This window comes from Oncorhynchus keta, unplaced genomic scaffold (assembly GCF_023373465.1).
Source record: "Oncorhynchus keta strain PuntledgeMale-10-30-2019 unplaced genomic scaffold, Oket_V2 Un_contig_21314_pilon_pilon, whole genome shotgun sequence".
Lineage (NCBI taxonomy): Eukaryota > Metazoa > Chordata > Actinopteri > Salmoniformes > Salmonidae > Oncorhynchus > Oncorhynchus keta.
In genome coordinates, this window is record NW_026282403.1 from 21774 (window position 1) to 45032 (window position 23259).

The 23259-nt window shown below is 46.3% G+C and overlaps 4 long non-coding RNA genes and 1 pseudogene across 11 annotated transcripts; 2 read left to right on the forward strand and 3 right to left on the reverse strand.

Annotated features, from left to right (window-relative positions):
* Nucleotides 1-204: 204 nt before the first annotated feature.
* On the reverse strand, nucleotides 205-1343 carry LOC127920999 (uncharacterized). The gene is made up of 3 exons (XR_008108026.1): nucleotides 1322-1343; nucleotides 632-670; nucleotides 205-294 (listed from the first exon to the last, which is right to left on the reverse strand). It is a non-coding gene; the product is annotated as an uncharacterized LOC127920999 (long non-coding RNA).
* A 7176-nt stretch (nucleotides 1344-8519) lies between these two features.
* On the forward strand, nucleotides 8520-17983 carry LOC127921002 (FERM, ARHGEF and pleckstrin domain-containing protein 1-like; annotated as a pseudogene).
* Nucleotides 10183-13070, reverse strand: LOC127920998 (uncharacterized). Of its 8 annotated transcripts, none has more exons than XR_008108021.1 (4): nucleotides 12292-12481; nucleotides 11116-11314; nucleotides 10981-11072; nucleotides 10183-10329 (listed from the first exon to the last, which is right to left on the reverse strand). It is a non-coding gene; the product is annotated as an uncharacterized LOC127920998 (long non-coding RNA). The 8 variants fall into 8 exon arrangements; XR_008108025.1 differs by lacking the exons at nucleotides 10981-11072; nucleotides 11116-11314; nucleotides 12292-12481 and adding exons at nucleotides 12094-12162; nucleotides 12206-12226; nucleotides 12956-13070 and having other exon boundaries at nucleotides 10225-10254; XR_008108020.1 differs by lacking the exons at nucleotides 10183-10329; nucleotides 10981-11072; nucleotides 11116-11314; nucleotides 12292-12481 and adding exons at nucleotides 10568-10597; nucleotides 12094-12162; nucleotides 12206-12226; nucleotides 12956-13070.
* A 23-nt stretch (nucleotides 17984-18006) lies between the features above and the next one.
* LOC127921000 (uncharacterized) lies at nucleotides 18007-19518 on the reverse strand. The gene is made up of 3 exons (XR_008108027.1): nucleotides 19389-19518; nucleotides 19024-19079; nucleotides 18007-18148 (listed from the first exon to the last, which is right to left on the reverse strand). It is a non-coding gene; the product is annotated as an uncharacterized LOC127921000 (long non-coding RNA).
* A 1083-nt stretch (nucleotides 19519-20601) lies between these two features.
* LOC127921001 (uncharacterized) lies at nucleotides 20602-21752 on the forward strand. The gene is made up of 2 exons (XR_008108028.1): nucleotides 20602-20993; nucleotides 21106-21752. It is a non-coding gene; the product is annotated as an uncharacterized LOC127921001 (long non-coding RNA).
* The last annotated feature ends 1507 nt before the right edge of the window (nucleotides 21753-23259 follow it).

The following is a 23259-nucleotide window of genomic DNA, read 5'->3' on the forward strand; positions in this document are numbered from 1 at the left end:
GATTTCTAACTAACCTAACCTTCCACAGAGTACAGGCTGAGCCCTAACTAACCTTCCCACAGAGTACAGGCTGAGCCCTAACTAACCTTCCCACAGAGTACAGGCTGAGTCCTAACTAACCTTCCACAGAGTACAGGCTGAGTCCTAACTAACCTAACCTTTCCACAGAGTACAGACTGAGCCCTAACTAACCTAACCTTCCCACAGAGTACAGGCTGAGTCCTAACTAACCTTCCCACAGAGTACAGGCTGAGTCCTAACTAACCTTCCCACAGAGTACAGGCTGAGTCCTAACTAACTTTTCACAGAGTACAGGCTGAGTCCCTAACCTTCCCACAGAGTACAGGCTGAGTCCTAACTAACCTAACCTTCCCACAGAGTACAGGCTGAGTCCTAACTAACCTTCCCACAGAGTACAGGCTGAGTCCTAACTAACCTAACCTTCCCACAGAGGACAGGCTGAGTCCTAACTAACCTTCCCACAGAGTACAGGCTGAGTCCTAACTAACCTTCCCACAGAGTACAGGCTGAGTCCTAACCTAACCTTCCCACAGAGTACAGGCTGAGTCCTAACTAACCTAACCTTCCACAGAGTACAGGCTGAGTCCTAACTAACTGAGTCCTACCTAACCTAACCTTCACACAGAGTACAGGCTGAGTCCTAACTAACCTAACCTTCCCACAGAGTACAGGCTGAGTCCTAACTAACCTAACCTTCCCACAGAGTACAGGCTGAGTCCTAACTAACCTTCCCACAGAGTACAGGCTGAGTCCTAACTACCTAACCTTCCCACAGAGTACAGGCTGAGTCCTAACTAACCTAACCTTCCCACAGAGTACAGGCTGAGTCCTAACTAACCTAACCTTCCCACAGAGTACAGGCTGAGTCCTAACTAACCTAACCTTCCCACAGAGTACAGGCTGAGCCCTAACTAACCTTCCCACAGAGTACAGGCTGAGTCCTAACTAACCTTCCCACAGAGTACAGGCTGAGTCCTAACTAACCTTCCCACAGAGTACAGGCTGAGTCCTAACTAACCTTCCCACAGAGTACAGGCTGAGTCCTAACTAACCTTCCCACAGAGCAGGCTGAGTCCTAACTAACCTTCCCACAGAGTACAGGCTGAGCCCTAACTAACCTAACCTTTCCACAGAGTACAGGCTGAGTCCCTAACCTTCACACAGAGTACAGGCTGAGTCCTAACTAACCTAACCTTCCCACAGAGTACAGGCTGAGTCCTAACTAACCTTCCCACAGAGTACAGGCTGAGTCCTAACTAACCTAACCTTCCCACAGAGTACAGGCTGAGTCCTAACTAACCTAACCTTCCCACAGAGTACAGGCTGAGCCCTAACTAACCTTCCCACAGAGTACAGGCTGAGTCCTTAACCTTCCCACAGAGTACAGGCTGAGTCCTAACTAACCTTCCCACAGGTACAGGCTGAGTCCTAACTAACCTTCCCACAGAGTACAGGCTGAGCCCCTAACTAACCTAACCTTCCCACAGAGTACAGGCTGAGTCCTAACTAACCTAACCTTCCCACAGAGTACAGGCTGAGTCCTAACTAACCTAAACTTCCCACAGAGTACAGGCTGAGTCCTAACTAACCTAACCTTCCCACAGAGTACAGGCTGAGTCCTAACTAACCTAACCTTCCCACAGAGTACAGGCTGAGTCCTAACTAACCTAAACTTCCCACAGAGTACAGGCTGAGTCCTAACTAACCTAACCTTCCCACAGAGTACAGGCTGAGTCCTAAACTAACCTTCCCACATAGTACAGGCTGAGCCCTAACTAACCTAACCTTTCCACAGAGTACAGGCTGAGTCCTAACTAACCTTCCCACAGAGTACAGGCTGAGTCCTAACTAACCTTCCCACAGAGTACAGGCTGAGTCCTAACTAACCTTCCCACAGAGTACAGGCTGAGTCCTAACTAACCTTCCCACAGAGTACAGGCTGAGTCCTTAACCTTTCCACAGAGTACAGGCTGAGTCTAACTAACCTAACCTTTTCCACAGAGTACAGACTGAGCCCTAACTCCTAACCTTCCCACAGAGTACAGGCTGAGTCCTAACTAACCTTCCCACAGAGTACAGGCTGAGTCCTAACTAACCTTCCCACAGAGTACAGGCTGAGCCCTAACTAACCTTCCCACAGAGTACAGGCTGAGTCCTAACTAACCTAACCTTCCCACAGAGTACAGGCTGAGTCCTAACTAACCTTCCCACAGAGTACATGCTGAGTCCTAACTAACCTAACCTTCCCACAGAGGACAGGCTGAGTCCTAACTAACCTTCCCACAGAGGACAGGCTGAGTCCTAACATAACCTTCCCACAGAGTACAGGCTGAGTCCTAACCTAACCTTCCCACAGAGTACAGGCTGAGTCCTAACTAACCTAACCTTCCCACAGAGTACAGGCTGAGTCCTAACTAACCCAACCTTCCCACAGAGTACAGGCTGAGTCCTAACTAACCTTCCCACAGAGTACAGGCTGAGCCCTAACTAACCTTCCCAAAGAGTACAGGCTGAGTCCTAACTAACCTTCCCACAGTGTACAGGCTGAGCCCTAACTAACCTAACCTTCCCACAGAGTACAGGCTGAGTCCTAACTAACCTTCCCACAGAGTACAGGCTGAGCCCTAACTAACCTAACCTTCCCACAGAGTACAGGCTGAGTCCTAACTAACCTTCCACAGAGTACAGGCTGAGTCCTTAACCTTCCCACAGAGTACAGGCCCTAACTAACCTTGAGGTCCTAACTAACCTAACCTTCCCACAGAGTACAGGCTGAGTCCTAACTAACCTTCCCACAGAGTACAGGCTGAGCCCTAACTAACCTAACCTTCCCACAGAGTACAGGCTGAGTCCTAACTAACCTAACCTTCCCACAGAGTACAGGCTGAGTCCTAACTAACCTAACCTTCCCACAGAGTACAGGCTGAGTCCTAACTAACCTAACCTTCCCACAGAGTACAGGCTGAGTCCTAACTAACCTAACCTTCCCACAGAGTACAGGCTGAGTCCTAACTAACCTAACCTTCCCACAGAGTACAGGCTGAGTCCTAACTAACCTAACCTTCCCACAGAGTACAGGCTGAGTCCTAACTAACCTTCCCACAGAGTACAGGCTGAGTCCTAACTAACCTAACCTTCCCACAGAGTACAGGCTGAGTCCTAACTAACCTTCCCACAGAGTACAGGCTGAGTCCTAACTAACCTTCCCACAGAGTACAGGCTGAGTCCTAACTAACCTTCCCACAGAGTACAGGCTGAGTCCTAACTAACCTTCCCACAGAGTACAGGCTGAGTCCTAACTAACCTTCCCACAGAGTACAGGCTGAGTCCTAACTAACCTTCCCACAGAGTACAGGCTGAGTCCTAACTAACCTTCCCACAGAGTACAGGCTGAGTCCTAACTAACCTAACCTTCCCACAGAGTACAGGCTGAGTCCTAACTAACCTTCCCACAGAGTACAGGCAAACTAACCTAACCTTCCCACAGAGTACAGGCTGAGTCCTAACTAACCTTCCCACAGAGTACAGGCTGAGTCCTAACTAACCTTCCCTTCCCACAGAGTACAGGCTGAGTCCTAACTAACCTAACCTTCCCACAGAGTACAGGCTGAGTCCTAACTAACCTTCCCACAGAGTACAGGCTGAGTCCTAACTAACCTTCTCACAGAGTACAGGCTGAGTCCTAACTAACCTAACCTTTCCACAGAGTACAGACTGAGCCCTAACTAACCTAACCTTCCCACAGAGTACAGGCTGAGTCCTAACTAACCTTCCCACAGAGTACAGGCTGAGTCCTAACTAACCTAACCTTCCCACAGAGTACAGGCTGAGTCCTAACTAACCTTCCCACAGAGTACAGGCTGAGCCCTAACTAACCTTCCCACAGAGTACAGGCTAAGTCCTAACTAACCTTCCCATAGAGTACAGGCTGAGCCCTAATTAACCTTCCCAAAGAGTACAGGCTGAGTCCTAACTAACCTTCCCACAGTGTACAGGCTGAGTCCTAACTAACCTAACCTTCCCACAGAGTACAGGCTGAGTCCTACCTAACCTTCCCACAGAGTACAGGCTGAGCCCTAACTAACCTAACCTTCCCACAGAGTACAGGCTGAGTCCTAATCTGTCTTTACCTGCCCATAAGATATAACACGACCAAACTGTATAGAAATGTAGCCTGCAACACGACCAAACTGTATAGAAATGTGGCCTGCAACACGACCAAACTGTATAGAAATGTAGCCTGCAACACGACCAAACTGTATAGAAATGTGGCCTGCAACACGACCAAACTGTATAGAAATGTAGCCTGCAACACGACCAAACTGTATAGAAATGTGGCCTGCAACACGACCAAACTGTATAGAAATGTAGCCTGCAACACGACCAAACTGTATAGAAATGTGGCCTGCAACACGACCAAACTGTATAGAAATGTGGCCTGCAACACGACCAAACTGTATAGAAATGTGGCCTGCAACACGACCAAACTGTATAGAAATGTAGCCTGCAACACGACCAAACTGTATAGAAATGTAGCCTGCAACACGACCAAACTGTATAGAAATGTAGCCTGCAACACGACCAAACTGTATAGAAATGTAGCCTGCAACACGACCAAACTGTATAGAAATGTAGCCTGCAACACGACCAAACTGTATAGAAATGTAGCCTGCAACACGACCAAACTGTATAGAAATGTAGCCTGCAACACGACCAAACTGTATAGAAATGTAGCCTGCAACACGACCAAACTGTATAGAAATGTAGCCTGCAACACGACCAAACTGTATAGAAATGTAGCCTGCAACACGACCAAACTGTATAGAAATGTAGCCTGCAACACGACCAAACTGTATAGAAATGTAGCCTGCAACACGACCAAACTGTATAGAAATGTAGCCTGCAACACGACCAAACTGTACAGAAATGTGGCCTGCAACACGACCAAACTGTATAGAAATGTAGCCTGCAACACGACCAAACTGTATAGAAATGTAGCCTGCAACACGACCAAACTGTATAGAAATGTGGCCTGCAACACGACCAAACTGTATAGAAATGTAGCCTGCAACACGACCAAACTGTATAGAAATGTAGCCTGCAACACGACCAAACTGTATAGAAATGTGGCCTGCAACACGACCAAACTGTATAGAAATGTGGCCTGCAACACGACCAAACTGTATAGAAATGTGGCCTGCAACACGACCAAACTGTATAGAAATGTGGCCTGCAACACGACCAAACTGTATAGAAATGTAGCCTGCAACACGACCAAACTGTATAGAAATGTAGCCTGCAACACGACCAAACTGTATAGAAATGTAGCCTGCAACACGACCAAACTGTATAGAAATGTGGCCTGCAACACGACCAAACTGTATAGAAATGTAGCCTGCAACACGACCAAACTGTATAGAAATGTAGCCTGCAACACGACCAAACTGTATAGAAATGTGGCCTGCAACACGACCAAACTGTATAGAAATGTAGCCTGCAACACGACCAAACTGTATAGAAATGTGGCCTGCAACACGACCAAACTGTATAGAAATGTAGCCTGCAACACGACCAAACTGTATAGAAATGTAGCCTGCAACACGACCAAACTGTATAGAAATGTAGCCTGCAACACGACCAAACTGTATAGAAATGTGGCCTGCAACACGACCAAACTGTATAGAAATGTGGCCTGCAACACGACCAAACTGTATAGAAATGTGGCCTGCAACACGACCAAACTGTATAGAAATGTGGCCTGCAACACGACCAAACTGTATAGAAATGTGGCCTGCAACACGACCAAACTGTATAGAAATGTGGCCTGCAACACGACCAAACTGTATAGAAATGTAGCCTGCAACACGACCAAACTGTATAGAAATGTAGCCTGCAACACGACCAAACTGTATAGAAATGTAGCCTGCAACACGACCAAACTGTATAGAAATGTAGCCTGCAACACGACCAAACTGTATAGAAATGTAGCCTGCAACACGACCAAACTGTATAGAAATGTAGCCTGCAACACGACCAAACTGTATAGAAATGTAGCCTGCAACACGACCAAACTGTATAGAAATGTAGCCTGCAACACGACCAAACTGTATAGAAATGTAGCCTGCAACACGACCAAACTGTATAGAAATGTAGCCTGCAACACGACCAAACTGTATAGAAATGTAGCCTGCAACACGACCAAACTGTATAGAAATGTAGCCTGCAACACGACCAAACTGTATAGAAATGTAGCCTGCAACACGACCAAACTGTATAGAAATGTAGCCTGCAACACGACCAAACTGTATAGAAATGTGGCCTGCAACACGACCAAACTGTATAGAAATGTAGCCTGCAACACGACCAAACTGTATAGAAATGTAGCCTGCAACACGACCAAACTGTATAGAAATGTAGCCTGCAACACGACCAAACTGTATAGAAATGTAGCCTGCAACACGACCAAACTGTATAGAAATGTAGCCTGCAACACGACCAAACTGTATAGAAATGTAGCCTGCAACACGACCAAACTGTATAGAAATGTAGCCTGCAACACGACCAAACTGTATAGAAATGTAGCCTGCAACACGACCAAACTGTATAGAAATGTAGCCTGCAACACGACCAAACTGTATAGAAATGTAGCCTGCAACACGACCAAACTGTATAGAAATGTAGCCTGCAACACGACCAAACTGTATAGAAATGTAGCCTGCAACACGACCAAACTGTATAGAAATGTAGCCTGCAACACGACCAAACTGTATAGAAATGTAGCCTGCAACACGACCAAACTGTATAGAAATGTGGCCTGCAACACGACCAAACTGTATAGAAATGTAGCCTGCAACACGACCAAACTGTATAGAAATGTAGCCTGCAACACGACCAAACTGTATAGAAATGTGGCCTGCAACACGACCAAACTGTATAGAAATGTGGCCTGCAACACGACCAAACTGTATAGAAATGTAGCCTGCAACACGACCAAACTGTATAGAAATGTAGCCTGCAACACGACCAAACTGTATAGAAATGTGGCCTGCAACACGACCAAACTGTATAGAAATGTGGCCTGCAACACGACCAAACTGTATAGAAATGTAGCCTGCAACACGACCAAACTGTATAGAAATGTAGCCTGCAACACGACCAAACTGTAGAAATGTGGCCTGCAACACGACCAAACTGTATAGAAATGTAGCCTGCAACACGACCAAACTGTATAGAAATGTAGCCTGCAACACGACCAAACTGTATAGAAATGTAGCCTGCAACACGACCAAACTGTATAGAAATGTAGCCTGCAACACGACCAAACTGTATAGAAATGTAGCCTGCAACACGACCAAACTGTATAGAAATGTAGCCTGCAACACGACCAAACTGTATAGAAATGTAGCCTGCAACACGACCAAACTGTATAGAAATGTAGCCTGCAACACGACCAAACTGTATAGAAATGTAGCCTGCAACACGACCAAACTGTATAGAAATGTGGCCTGCAACACGACCAAACTGTATAGAAATGTAGCCTGCAACACGACCAAACTGTATAGAAATGTAGCCTGCAACACGACCAAACTGTATAGAAATGTAGCCTGCAACACGACCAAACTGTATAGAAATGTGGCCTGCAACACGACCAAACTGTATAGAAATGTAGCCTGCAACACGACCAAACTGTATAGAAATGTAGCCTGCAACACGACCAAACTGTATAGAAATGTAGCCTGCAACACGACCAAACTGTATAGAAATGTGGCCTGCAACACGACCAAACTGTATAGAAATGTGGCCTGCAACACGACCAAACTGTATAGAAATGTAGCCTGCAACACGACCAAACTGTATAGAAATGTAGCCTGCAACACGACCAAACTGTATAGAAATGTGGCCTGCAACACGACCAAACTGTATAGAAATGTAGCCTGCAACACGACCAAACTGTATAGAAATGTAGCCTGCAACACGACCAAACTGTATAGAAATGTAGCCTGCAACACGACCAAACTGTACAGAAATGTAGCCTGCAACACGACCAAACTGTATAGAAATGTGGCCTGCAACACGACCAAACTGTATAGAAATGTAGCCTGCAACACCAAACTGTATAGAAATGTAGCCTGCAACACGACCAAACTGTATAGAAATGTAGCCTGCAACACGACCAAACTGTATAGAAATGTGGCCTGCAACACGACCAAACTGTATAGAAATGTAGCCTGCAACACGACCAAACTGTATAGAAATGTAGCCTGCAACACGACCAAACTGTATAGAAATGTAGCCCGCAACAGACCAAACTGTATAGAAATGTGGCCTGCAACACGACCAAACTGTATAGAAATGTAGCCTGCAACACGACCAAACTGTATAGAAATGTAGCCTGCAACACGACCAAACTGTATAGAAATGTAGCCTGCAACACGACCAAACTGTATAGAAATGTGGCCTGCAACACGACCAAACTGTATAGAAATGTAGCCTGTGAAATGGACTTTGAGTCCATCAATTCACATGATCACTTCTCTTATTTCGGTTTTGTGACGAGGATGTTTGTGCTCCGAGTAACAACCTTCAACTTATCTGACCCGGGGAAAGAATAGCTTGTCCTCTGATTCTGTTCATCAATTCCTCTTGCTGCTGTTCTCAGAGTCTCCAGAAGAGGGCGGCGTGGAGGCTGAGTCAGAGGAGGAGCTGAGTGCGTCTCGTAGCTCATTGGAGCGTCAGTCAGCACAGAGAGGAAACACGATGGTTCATGTCTGCTGGCACCGCAACACCTCTGTGTCCATGGTGGACTTTAGTGTGGCTGTGGAGGTACCTACCTGACCCACAGTACTGTTTAACCTCTCTGTTTCTGTCTAACCTCTCTGTCTTCTGTCTTCTCTACCTACCTGACCCACAGTACCGTCTAACCTCTCTGTTTCTGTCTAACCTCTCTGTCTTCTGTCTTCTCTACCTACCTGACCCACAGTACCGTCTAACCTCTCTGTTTCTGTCTAACCTCTCTGTCTTCTGTCTTCTCTACCTACCTGACCCACAGTACCGTCTAACCTCTCTGTTTCTGTCTAACCTCTCTGTCTTCTGTCTTCTCTACCTACCTGACCCACAGTACCGTCTAAACTCTCTGTTTCTGTCTAACCTCTCTGTCTTCTCAACCTACCTGATCCACAGTACCGTCTAACCTCTCTGTTTCTGTCTAACCTCTCTGTCTTCTGTCTTCTCAACCTACCTGATCCACAGTACCGTCTAACCTCTCTGTTTCTGTCTAACCTCTCTGTCTTCTTCTCTACCTACCTGATCCACAGTACCGTCTAAACTCTCTGTTTCTGTCTAACCTCTCTGTCTTCTCTACCTACCTGACCCACAGTACCGTCTAAACTCTCTGTTTCTGTCTAACCTCTCTGTCTTCTCTACCTACCTGATCCACAGTACCGTCTAACCTCTCTGTCTTCTCTACCTACCTGACCCACAGTACCGTCTAACCTCTCTGTCTTCTCTACCTACCTGACCCACAGTACCGTCTAACCTCTCTGTCTTCTCTACCTACCTGACCCACAGTACCGTCTAACCTCTCTGTCTTCTCTACCTACCTGACCCACAGTACCGTCTAACCTCTCTGTCTTCTCTACCTACCTGATCCACAGTACCGTTTAACCTCTCTGTTTCTGTCTAACCTCTCTGTTTCTGTCTAAACTCTGTTTTCTCTACCTACCTGACCCACAGTACCGTCTAACCTCTCTGTTTCTGTCTAACCACTCTGTTTTCTCTACCTACCTGATCCACAGTACCGTCTAACCTCTCTGTTTCTGTCTAACCTCTCTGTTTTCTCTACCTACCTGATCCACAGTACCGTCTAACCTCTCTGTTTCTGTCTAACCTCTCTGTCTTCTCAACCTACCTGACCCACAGTACCGTCTAACCTCTCTGTTTCTGTCTAACCTCTCTGTTTCTGTCTTCTCTACCTACCTGACCCACAGTACCGTCTAACCTCTCTGTTTCTGTCTAACCTCTCTGTCTTCTCTACCTACCTGATCCACAGTACCGTCTAACCTCTCTGTTTCTGTCTAACCTCTGTCTTCTCTACCAACCTGACCCACAGTACCGTCTAACCCTCTGTCTTCTCTACCTACCTGACCCACAGTACCGTCTAACCTCTCTGTTTCTGTTTTCTCAATCCACCTGACCCACAGTACCGTCTAACCTCTCTGTTTCTGTCTTCTCAACCTACCTGACCCACAGTACCGTCTAACCTCTCTGTTTCTGTCTTCTCTACCTACCTGACCCACAGTACCGTCTAACCTCTCTTTTTCTGTTTTCTCAACACACCTGACCCACAGTACCGTCTAACCTCTCTGTTTCTGTTTTCTCAACCCACCTGACCCACAGTACCGTCTAACCTCTCTGTTTCTGTTTTCTCAACCCACCTGACCAACAGTACCGTCTAACCTCTCTGTTTCTGTCTTCTCTACCTACCTGACCCACAGTACCGTCTAACCTCTCTGTTTCTGTTTTCTCAACCCACCTGACCCACAGTACCGTCTAACCTCTCTGTTTCTGTCTTCTCAACCTACCTGACCCACAGTACCGTCTAACCTCTCTGTTTCTGTCTTCTCTACCTACCTGACCCACAGTACCGTCTAACCTCTCTGTCTCTGTCGTCTCAACCTACCTGATCCACAGTACCGTCTAACCTCTCTGTTTCTGTCTAACCTCTCTGTTTCTGTCTTCTCTACCTACCTGACCCACAGTACCGTCTAACCTCTCTGTCTTCTCTACCCACCTGATCCACAGTACCGTCTAACCTCTCTGTCTTCTCTACCTACCTGACCCACAGTACCGTCTAACCTCTCTGTCTTCTCTACCTACCTGACCCACAGTACTGTTTAACCTCTCTGTCTTCTCTACCTACCTGTCCCACAGTACCGTCTAACCTCTCTGTTTCTGTCTAACCTCTCTGTCTTCTCTACCTACCTGACCCACAGTACCGTCTAACCTCTCTGTTTCTGTCTTCTCTACCTACCTGACCCACAGTACCGTCTAACCTCTCTGTCTTGTCTACCCACCTGATCCACAGTACCGTCTAACCTCTCTGTCTTCTCTACCTACCTGATCCACAGTACCGTCTAACCTCTCTGTTTCTGTCTTCTCTACCAACCTGACCCACAGTACCGTCTAACCTCTCTGTCTTCTCTACCTACCTGACCCACAGTACCGTCTAAACTCTCTGTTTCTGTCTAACCTCTCTGTCTTCTCAACCTACCTGATCCACAGTACCGTCTAACCTCTCTGTCTTCTCTACCTACCTGACCCACAGTACCGTCTAAACTCTCTGTTTCTGTCTAACCTCTCTGTCTTCTCTACCTACCTGATCCACAGTACCGTCTAACCTCTCTGTTTCTGTCTAACCTCTCTGTCTTCTCTACCAACCTGACCCACAGTACCGTCTAACCTCTCTGTCTTCTCTACCTACCTGACCCACAGTACCGTCTAACCTCTCTGTTTCTGTCTAAACTCTCTGTTTTCTCAACCCACCTGACCCACAGTACCGTCTAACCTCTCTGTTTCTGTCTTCTCTACCTACCTGACCCACAGTACCGTCTAACCTCTCTGTCTTCTCTACCCACCTGACCCACAGTACCGTCTAACCTCTCTGTCTCTGTCTAACCTCTCTGTTTCTGTCTAACCTCTCTGTCTTCTCTACCTACCTGATCCACAGTACCGTCTAACCTCTCTGTTTCTGTCTAACCTCTCTGTTTTCTCTACCAACCTGACCCACAGTACCGTCTAACCTCTCTGTTTCTGTCTAACCTCTCTGTTTTCTCTACCTACCTGATCCACAGTACCGTCTAACCTCTCTGTTTCTGTCTTCTCAACCTACCTGATCCACAGTACCGTCTAACCTCTCTGTTTCTGTCTAACCTCTGTCTTCTCTACCTACCTGACCCACAGTACCGTCTAACCTCTCTGTCTTCTCAACCTACCTGATCCACAGTACCGTCTAACCTCTCTGTCTTCTCAACCTACCTGACCCACAGTACCGTCTAACCTCTCTGTCTTCTCAACCTACCTGACCCACAGTACCGTCTAACCTCTCTGTCTTCTCAACCTACCTGATCCACAGTACCGTCTAACCTCTCTGTCTTTTCAACCTACCTGACCCACAGTACCGTCTAACCTCTCTGTCTTCTCAACCTACCTGATCCACAGTACCGTCTAACCTCTCTGTCTTCTCAACCTACCTGACCCACAGTACTGTCTAACCTCTGTCTTCTCAACCTACCTGATCCACAGTACCGTCTAACCTCTCTGTCTTCTCTACCTACCTGACCCACAGTACCGTCTAACCTCTCTGTCTTCTCAACCCACCTGACCCACAGTACCGTCTAACCTCTCTGTTTCTGTCTTCTCAACCTACCTGACCCACAGTACCGTCTAACCTCTCTGTTTCTGTCTTCTCTACCTACCTGATCCACAGTACCGTCTAACCTCTCTGTTTCTGTCTAACCTCTCTGTCTTCGTTACCTACCTGATCCACAGTACCGTCTAACCTCTCTGTTTCTGTCTTCTCTACCTACCTGACCCACAGTACCGTCTAACCTCTCTGTCTTCTCTACCCACCTGACCCACAGTACCGTCTAACCTCTCTGTTTCTGTCTTCTCTACCTACCTGATCCACAGTACCGTCTAACCTCTCTGTCTTCTCTACCCACCTGATCCACAGTACCGTCTAACCTCTCTGTCTTCTCTACCCACCTGACCCACAGTACCGTCTAACCTCTCTGTCTTCTCTACCCACCTGATCCACAGTACCGTCTAACCTCTCTGTCTTCTCTACCTACCTGACCCACAGTACCGTCTAACCTCTCTGTCTTCTCTACCCACCTGACCCACAGTACCGTCTAACCTCTCTGTCTTCTCTACCCACCTGATCCACAGTACCGTCTAACCTCTCTGTCTTCTCTACCTACCTGACCCACAGTACCGTCTAACCTCTCTGTCTTCTCTACCTACCTGACCCACAGTACCGTCTAACCTCTCTGTTTCTGTCTAACCTCTGTCTTCTCAACCTACCTGACCCACAGTACTGTCAAACCTCTCTGTTTCTGTCTTCTCTACCTACCTGATCCACAGTACCGTCTAACCTCTCTGTTTCTGTCTAAACTCTCTGGTACAGAGAGGTGGGATATAACCTGATATAACCTGGTACAGAGAGGTGGGATATAACCTGGTACAGAGAGGTGGGATATAACCTGGTACAGAGAGGTGGGATATAACCTGGTACAGAGAGGTGGGATATAACCTGGTACAGAGAGGTGGGATATAACCTGATATAACCTGGTACAGAGAGGTGGGATATAACCTGGTACAGAGAGGTGGGATATAACCTGATATAACCTGGTACAGAGAGGTGGGATATAACCTGGTACAGAGAGGTGGGATATGACCTGATATAACCTGGTACAGAGAGGTGGGATATAACCTGATATAACCTGGTACAGAGAGGTGGGATATAACCTGATATAACCTGGTACAGAGAGGTGGGATATAACCTGATATAACCTGGTACAGAGAGGTGGGATATAACCTGATACAGAGAGGTGGGATATAACCTGGTACAGAGAGGTGGGATATAACCTGATATAACCTGGTACAGAGAGGTGGGATATAACCTGATACAGAGAGGTGGGATATAACCTGGTACAGAGAGGTGGGATATAACCTGGTACAGAGAGGTGGGATATAACCTGGTATAACCTGGTACAGAGAGGTGGGATATAACCTGATATAACCTGGTACAGAGAGGTGGGATATAACCTGATACAGAGAGGTGGGATATAACCTGATATAACCTGATACAGAGAGGTGGGATATAACCTGATATAACCTGATACAGAGAGGTGGGATATAACCTGGTACAGAGAGGTGGGATATAACCTGATACAGAGAGGTGGGATATAACCTGATATAACCTGATACAGAGAGGTGGGATATAACCTGGTACAGAGAGGTGGGATATAACCTGATATAACCTGATACAGAGAGGTGGGATATAACCTGATATAACCTGGTACAGAGAGGTGGGATATAACCTGGTACAGAGAGGTGGGATATAACCTGGTACAGAGAGGTGGGATATAACCTGGTACAGAGAGGTGGGATATAACCTGGTATAACCAGAGAGGTGGGATATAACCTGGTACAGAGAGGTGGGATATAACCTGGTATAACCTGGTACAGAGAGGTGGGATATAACCTGGTACAGAGAGGTGGGATATAACCTGATATAACCTGGTACAGAGAGGTGGGATATAACCTGATATAACCTGGTACATAGAGGTGGGATATAACCTGATATAACCTGGTACAGAGAGGTGATATAACCTGATATAACCTGGTACAGAGAGGTGGGATATAACCTGATACAGAGAGGTGGGATATAACCTGGTACAGAGAGGTGGGATATAACCTGATATAACCTGGTACAGAGAGGTGGGATATAACCTGGTACAGAGAGGTGGGATATAACCTGATACAGAGAGGTGGGATATAACCTGATATAACCTGGTACAGAGAGGTGGGATATAACCTGATATAACCTGGTACATAGAGAGGTGGGATATAACCTGATATAACCTGATACAGAGAGGTGGGATATAACCTGATATAACCTGATACAGAGAGGTGGGATATAACCTGATACAGAGTGGGTGGTACAGAGAGGTGGGATATAACCTGATATAACCTGATACAGAGAGGTGGGATATAACCTGGTACAGAGAGGTGGGATATAACCTGATATAACCTGGTACAGAGAGGTGGGATATAACCTGATATAACCTGATACAGAGAGGTGGGATATAACCTGGTACAGAGAGGTGGGATATAACCTGATACAGAGAGGTGGGATATAACCTGGTACAGAGAGGTGGGATATAACCTGGTACAGAGAGGTGGGATATAACCTGATATAACCTGGTACAGAGAGGTGGGATATAACCTGATATAACCTGATACAGAGAGGTGGGATATAACCTGGTACAGAGAGGTGGGATATAACCTGATATAACCTGGTACAGAGAGGTGGGATATAACCTGATATAACCTGGGATATAACCTGATATAACCTGATACAGAGAGGTGGGATATAACCTGGTACAACAACATTGTAACTTCAAGACCATACAACCTGTGTTAATCTCTTTTGCTATTGGTTACTCCTGTGTTAATGTCTCTTCCTATTGGTCCTTTCTCCCCCTATCAGAACCAGTTATCAGGTAACCTGCTGAGGAAGTTTAAGAACAGTAATGGATGGCAGAAACTCTGGGTGGTCTTCACCAACTTCAGTCTGTTCTTCTACAAGTCACATCAGGTAAGGACTCTAACCGAACTAAACATACATCTCACCTAAAACTAACTAGTATTTATTATGGGATGCAGTAGTCTAAAGGTCCTCTATAGGATGACTACCCTCTGGGTAGTATATTATATAGTATTTATTATGGGATGCAGTAGTCTAAAGGTCCTCTATAGGATGACTACCCTCTGGGTAGTATATTATATAGTATTTATTATGGGATGCAGTAGTCTAAAGGTCCTCTATAGGATGACTACCCTCTGGGTAGTATATTATATAGTATTTATTATGGGATGCAGTAGTCTAAAGTAATATAATATAATATATGCCATTTAGCAGACGCTTTTATCCAAAGCGACTTACAGTCATGTGTGCATACATTCTACGTATGGGTGGTCCCGGGGATCGAACCCTCTACCCTGGCGTTACAAGCGCCATGCTCTACCAACTGAGCTACAGAAGGACCACAATAGTAGTCTAAAGGTCCTCTATAGGATGACTACCCTCTGGGTAGTATATTATATAGTATTTATTATGGGATGCAGTAGTCTAAAGGTCCTCTATAGGATGACTACCCTCTGGGTAGTTTATTATATAGTATTTATTATGGGATGCAGTAGTCTAAAGGTCCTCTATAGGATGACTACCCTCTGGGTAGTGTATTTATATAGTATTTATTATGGGATGCAGTAGTCTAAAGGTCTTCTATAGGATGACTACCCTCTGGGTAGTGTATTATATAGTATTTATTATGGGATGCAGTAGTCTAAAGGTCATCTCTGTTCCCTATAGGATGACTACCCTCTGGCCAGCCTCCCGTTGCTAGGCTACTCGTTGACGGTTCCCACGGAGACAGAGAACATCCAGAAGGACTACGTTTTCAAGCTCCACTTTAAGTCTCATGTGTACTACTTCCAGATCAGAGAGCCAGTACACCTTCCAGAGGTCAGTTCCTTGGCAACCTGTTGTGTGGTGTTGTCTTCAGTGTGGTAGTGTTAGTGTTGTCTTCAGTAGTGTGGTAGTTGTCTTCAGTAGTGTGGTGTTGTCTTCAGTAGTGTGGTGTTGTCTTCAGTAGTGTGGTGTTGTCTTCAGTAGTGTTGTCTTCAGTAGTGTGGTAGTGTAGTGTTGTCTTCAGTAGTGTGTCTTCAGTGTTGTGTTGTCTTCAGTAGTGTGGTGTTGTCTTCAGTAGTGTGGTAGTGTAGTGTTGTCTTCAGTAGTGTAGTGTTGTCAGCAGTGTGGTGTTGTCTTCAGTAGTGTGGTATTGTAGTAGTGTGGTGTCTGTAGTGTGGTATTGTCTTCAGTGTATTGTGTAGTGTAGTGTTGTCTTCAGTAGTGTGGTAGTGTAGTGTTGTCTTCAGTAGTGTGGTGTTGTCTTCAGTAGTGTGGTGTTGTCTTCAGTAGTGTGGTGTTGTCTTCAGTAGTGTGGTGTTGTCTTCAGTAGTGTGGTAGTGTAGTGTTGTCTTCAGTAGTGTGGTGTTGTCTTCAGTAGTGTGGTGTTGTCTTCAGTAGTGTGGTGTTGTCTTCAGTAGTGTGGTGTTGTCTTCAGTAGTGTGGTGTTGTCTTCAGTAGTGTGGTAGTTGTCTTCAGTAGTGTGGTGTTGTCTTCAGTAGTGTGGTGTTGTCTTCAGTAGTGTGGTGTTGTCTTCAGTAGTGTGGTGTTGTCTTCAGTAGTGTGGTAGTGTAGTGTTGTCTTCAGTAGTGTGGTGTTGTCTTCAGTAGTGTGGTGTTGTCTTGTTGTCTTCAGTAGTGTGGTGTTGTCTAATATGTCTGTCTGTCTGTCTGTCTGTCTGTCTGTCTGTCTGTCTGTCTGTCTGTCTCCAGGTGGATGGAGGTGATCCATAGTGCTACCTGTCTGTCTCTAACCTGTCTGTCTCTAACCTGTCTGTCTCTAACCTGTCTGTCTCCAGGTGGATGGAGGTGATCCGTAGTGCTACCTGTTAAGCTCGTCGACCTCTTGAGCCAGAGGAAGGATCCTTACTGACCACGGAGCCAGTGAGGACTAGGAGGACACTGACCAACCCTCTTCTAGACGGCTCCTTCCTGTCCTTTAGGCCTCTTCTAGACGGCTCCTTCCTGTCCTTTAGGCATCTTCTAGACGGCTCCTTCCTGTCCTTTAGGCCTCTTCTGGAGGGCTCCTTCCTGCCCTTTAGGCCTCTTCTAGACGGCTCCTTCCTGTCCTTTAGGCCTCTTCTGGAGGGCTCCTTCCTGTCCTTTAGGCCTCTTCTAGACGGCTCCTTCCTGTCCTTTAGGCCTCTTCTCGACGGCTCCTTCCTGTCCTTTAGGCCTCTTCTAGACGGCTCCTTCCTGTCCTTTAGGCCTCTTCTAGACGGCTCCTTCCTGTCCTTTAGGCCTCTTCTTTCACCCTGCCCTCTTCACCTCTGGAGTACCGGCTCACTTTACTCCAGGTTACTTTACTAACCACTTGGGTGTATATCCTCCTTCTCTCTCTCCCACCACAGGTGTTATTACCTCGGTCATACTTTCCTGTCTGAAAACTCTCCTCGCTGCCATGCAGTATTGAGGGAGAGAGAACAAAGTGCTTCTCTTGCCAAAACTCCTAATATCCAAAATTGGAGTATTTTAAACAATATTTATATTTTTGAGAATGGGAATAGTCCTAAAGAACAATCATGTCTTGGTTCATTTGGTGAGCTCATGAAAGACAGGAGACCTTGGTTCATTTGGTGAGCTCATGAAAGACAGGAGACCCACGTGACTGTATCTCTGTTTGGTTCATTTGGTGAGCTCATGAAAGACAGGAGATCTTGGTTCATTTGGTGAGCTCATGAAAGACAGGAGACCCACGTGACTGATCTCTGTTTGGTTCATTTGGTGAGCTCATGAAAGACAGGAGACCTTGGTTCATTTGGTGAGCCTCGAAAGACAGGAGACCTTGGTTCATTTGGTGAGCTCATGAAAGACAGGAGACCCACGTGACTGTATCTCTGTTTGGTTCATTTGGTGAGCTCATGAAAGACAGGAGACCGTGACTGTATCTCTGTTTGGTTCATTTGGTGAGCTCATGAAAGACAGGAGACCCACGTGACTGTATCTCTGTTTGGTTCATTTGGTGAGCTCATGAAAGACAGGAGACCCACGTGACTGTATCTCTGTTTGGTTCATTTGGTGAGCTCATGAAAGACAGGAGACCCACGTGACTGTATCTCTGTTTGGTTCATTTGGTGAGCTCATGAAAGACAGGAGACCCACGTGACTGTATCTCTGTTTGGTTCATTTGGTGAGCTCATGAAGGACAGGAGACCCACATGACTGGATCTCTGTGTTTGGTTCATTTGGTGAGCTCATGAAAGACAGGAGACCCACATGACTGTATCTCTGTGTGTGGTTCATTTGGTGAGCTCATGAAAGACAGGAGACCCACATGACTGTATCTCTGTGTTTGGTTCATTTGGTGAGCTCATGAAAGACAGGAGACACACATGACTGTATCTCTGTGTGTGGTTCATTTGGTGAGCTCATGAAAGACAGGAGACCTTGGTTCATTTGGTGAGCTCATGAAAGACAGGAGACCCACGTGACTGTATCTCTGTTTGGTTCATTTGGTGAGCTCATGAAAGACAGGAGACCCACATGACTGTATCTCTGTTTAGTTCATTTGGTGAATGAAAGACAGGAGACCCACGTGACTGTATCTCTGTTTGGTTCATTTGGTGAGCTCATGAAAGACAGGAGACCTTGGTTCATTTGGTGAGCTCATGAAAGACAGGAGACCCACGTGACTGTATCTCTGTTTGGTTCATTTGGTGAGCTCATGTGTGAGACCCATGACTATCTCTGTTTAGTTCATTTGGTGAGCTCATGAAAGACAGGAGACCCACGTGGTATCTCTGTTTGGGTTCATTTGGTGAGTTTCATGAAAGACAGGAGACCCACGTGACTGTATCTCTCTGTTTGGTTCATTTGGTGAGCTCATGAAAGACAGGAGACCCACGTGACTATCTCTGTGTGTGGTTCATTTGGTGAGCTCATGAAAGACAGGAGACCCACGTGACTGTATCTCTGTTTGGTTCATTTGGTGAGCTCATGAAAGACAGGAGACCTTGGTTCATTTGGTGAGCTCATGAAAGACAGGAGACCCACGTGACTGTATCTCTGTTTGGTTCATTTGGTGAGCTCATGAAAAGACAGACCACGTGACTGTATCTCTGTTTGGTTCATTTGGTGAGCTCATGAAAGACAGGAGACCCACGTGACTGTATCTCGTGTGTGGTTCATTTGGTGAGCTCATCTGTTTGTTCATTTGGTGAGCTCATGAAAGACAGGAGGTGACTGTATCTCTGTTTGGTTCATTTGTGAGCTCATGAAAGACAGGAGACGTGACTGTATCTCTGTTTTGGTTCATTTTGAGCTCATGACCTTGGTTCATTTGGTGAGCTCATGAAAGACAGGAGACCCACGTGACTGATCTCTGTTTGGTTCATTTGGTGAGCTCATGAAAGACAGGAGACCCACGTGACTGTATCTCTGTGTGTGGTTCATTTGGTGAGCTCATGAGACCCACGTGACTGTATCTCTGTGTTAGTTCATTTGGTGAGCTCATGAAAGACAGAGACCCAGACTATCTCTGTTTGGTTCATTTGGTGAGCTCATGAAAGACAGAGAGACCCATGAAGGACAGGAGACTGTATCTCTGTGTTTGGTTCATTTGGTGAGCTCATGAAAGACAGGAGGAGACCTCATGAAAGACAGGAGACCCACATGACTGTATCTCTGTGTGTGTTTGGTTCATTTGGTGAGAGCCTATGAAAGACAGGAGACCCACATGACTGTATCTCTGTATTTGTGAGCTTCATGAAAGACAGAGACCCACGTGACTGTATCTCTGTGTTTGGTTTGAAAGACAGGAGACTGTAGCTTGGTTCATGAAAGACAGGAGACCCACATGACTGTATTCCTGTATTTGGTGAGCTCATGAAAGACAGGGAGACCCATTATGACTGTATTCTGTATTTGGTGAGCTCATGAAAGACAGGAGACTTTGGTTCATTTGGTGAGCTCATGAAAAGACAGGAGACCCACATGACTGTATTCTGTGTGTGTTTTCACTTCAGATGTACATCTAAATGTTGATAAAAATGAGTAATTATGAAACTATTTGTGAAAAAGATGTAATGTGACGTTAGCCTTCTAAATGACAGTATTGATTTTCATGTAAAACGCTTATCAGTCAGTGGCCACGCCCCATGAGGCCAGACATCATGAAATCGCCCCTTCTTCCGTAGAGTATAAACCACTTCCTATAAAATGGACATTGTCAGAGAACGTCGGGACGGAGTCCCCACGTTGAAATGGCTACAACTCTATAGGCCCTTACATCAGACAACAGGAAGGGGTAGCTACATTAAGAACTACAACTCTATAGGCCCTTTACATCAGACAACAGGAAGGGGTAGCTACATTAAGAACTACAACTCTATAGGCCCTTTACATCAGACAACAGGAAGGGGTAGCTACATTAAGAACTACAACTCTATAGGTCCTTACATCAGACAACAGGAAGGGGTAGCTACATTAAGAACTACAACTCTATAGGCCCTTACATCAGACAACAGGAAGGGGTAGCTACATTAAGAACTACAACTCTATAGGTCCTTACATCAGACAACAGGAAGGGGTAGCTACATTAAAAACTACAACTCTATAGGTCCTTACATCAGACAACAGGAAGGGGTAGCTACATTAAGAACTACAACTCTATAGGTCCTTACATCGGCCGACTACAGGGTTGGAGGGCAAACCTACAGGAGGGTCTCTCTCCAGCAGACGGACCGGCCGACTACAGGGTTGGAGGGCAAACCTACAGGAGGGTCTCTCTCCAGCAGACTGACCGGCCGACTACAGGGTTGGAGGGCAAACCTACAGGAGGGTCTCTCTCCAGCAGATTGACCGGCCGACTTCAGGGTTGGAGGGCAAACCTACAGGAGGGTCTCTCTCCAGCAGATTAACCGGCCGACTACAGGGTTGGAGGGAAAACCTACAGTAGGGTCTCTCTCCAGCAGACGGACCGGCCAACTACAGGGTTGGAGGGCAAACCTACAGGAGGGTCTCTCTCCAGCATATGGACCGGCCGACCACAGAGAGACAACAAGACATGCACTCGGAAATATATGTCAATTACAATTTATTTTCAAATGAGCGGTTGTTCTTATTCAAAGTACTAGCGACTTCGATGAGTGTATTTATCAGCTATGAGTCTCCCGCTCTTGAGTGGTCCCCACCCCTTTCCTTTGTCTACCAAGCCGTCAAATAGGGACTTTTCCTTGTGTCATGCTTAGTACCCAATGCATAACTAAATTGTGCGTGTGTTGATGTGATTAAGTTGGTTAGTAAATAAATAATTAAGCCAATTTGTATATCGCTGATTCATGATTCTATGCTAGGGTTCGTGCAGTTCAGTAATGAGACAGATGAGGTAAAATTCATTAATAAGATATGAAACTGACGAGTTTTATTCGGGAAACAGAAACATGTTCCCGTGGTGCCCCGACTATTAGTTTAATCACGTAATTAAATTACACAGAAAATTGATCATATTCAATGATGAGTCAACGACACGACGGTATCTAGAGACAATCTTTACAACGGCGGCAGAAACCATCGTCTGTTTCGTCTCCATGTTACAGTCTATTCTATAACGCAGCAGAGCCTACAGGAGGGTCTCTCTCCATGTTACAGTCTATTCTATAACGCAGCAGAGCCTACTGGAGGGTCTCTCTCCATGTTACAGTCTATTCTATAACGCAGCAGAGCCTACAGGAGGGTCTCTCTCCATGTTACAGTCTATTCTATAACGCAGCAGAGCCTACTGGAGGGTCTCTCTCCATGTTAGTCTATTCTATAACGCAGCAGAGCCTACAGGAGGGTCTCTCTCCGTGTTACAGTCTATTCTATAACGCAGCAGAGCCTACAGGAGGGTCTCTCTCCATGTTACAGTCTATTCTATAACGCAGCAGAGCCTACTGGAGGGTCTCTCTCCATGTTACAGTCTATTCTATAACGCAGCAGAGCCTACAGGGAGGGTCTCTCTCCATGTTACAGTCTACTCTATAACGCAGCAGAGCCTACAGGAGGGTCTCTCTCCATGTTACAGTCTATTCTATAACGCAGCAGAGCCTACAGGAGGGTCTCTCTCCATGTTACAGTCTATTCTATAACGCAGCAGAGCCTACAGGAGGGTCTCTCTCCATGTTACAGTCTATTCTATAACGCAGCAGAGCCTACAGGAGGGTCTCTCTCCATGTTACAGTCTATTCTATAACGCAGCAGAGCCTACAGGAGGGTCTCTCTCCATGTTACAGTCTATTCTATAACGCAGCAGAGCCTACAGGAGGGTCTCTCTCCATGTTACAGTCTATTCTATAACGCAGCAGAGCCTACAGGAGGGTCTCTCTCCGTGTTAGTCTATTCTATAACGCAGCAGAGCCTACAGGAGGGTCTCTCTCCATGTTAGTCTATTCTATAACGCAGCAGAGCCTACAGGAGGGTCTCTCTCCATGTTACAGTCTATTCTATAACGCAGCAGAGCCTACAGGAGGGTCTCTCTCCATGTTACAGTCTATTCTATAACGCAGCAGAGCCTACAGGAGGGTCTCTCTCCATGTTACAGTCTATTCTATAACGCAGCAGAGCCTACAGGAGGGTCTCTCTCCATGTTACAGTCTATTCTATAACGCAGCAGAGCCTACAGGAGGGTCTCTCTCCATGTTACAGTCTATTCTATAACGCAGCAGAGCCTACAGGAGGGTCTCTCTCCATGTTACAGTCTATTCTAGAACGCAGCAGAGCCCACAGGAGGGTCTCTCTCCAGGAACAGGGTTGGAGTTAAAACCTACAGGAGGGTCTCTCTCCAGGAAC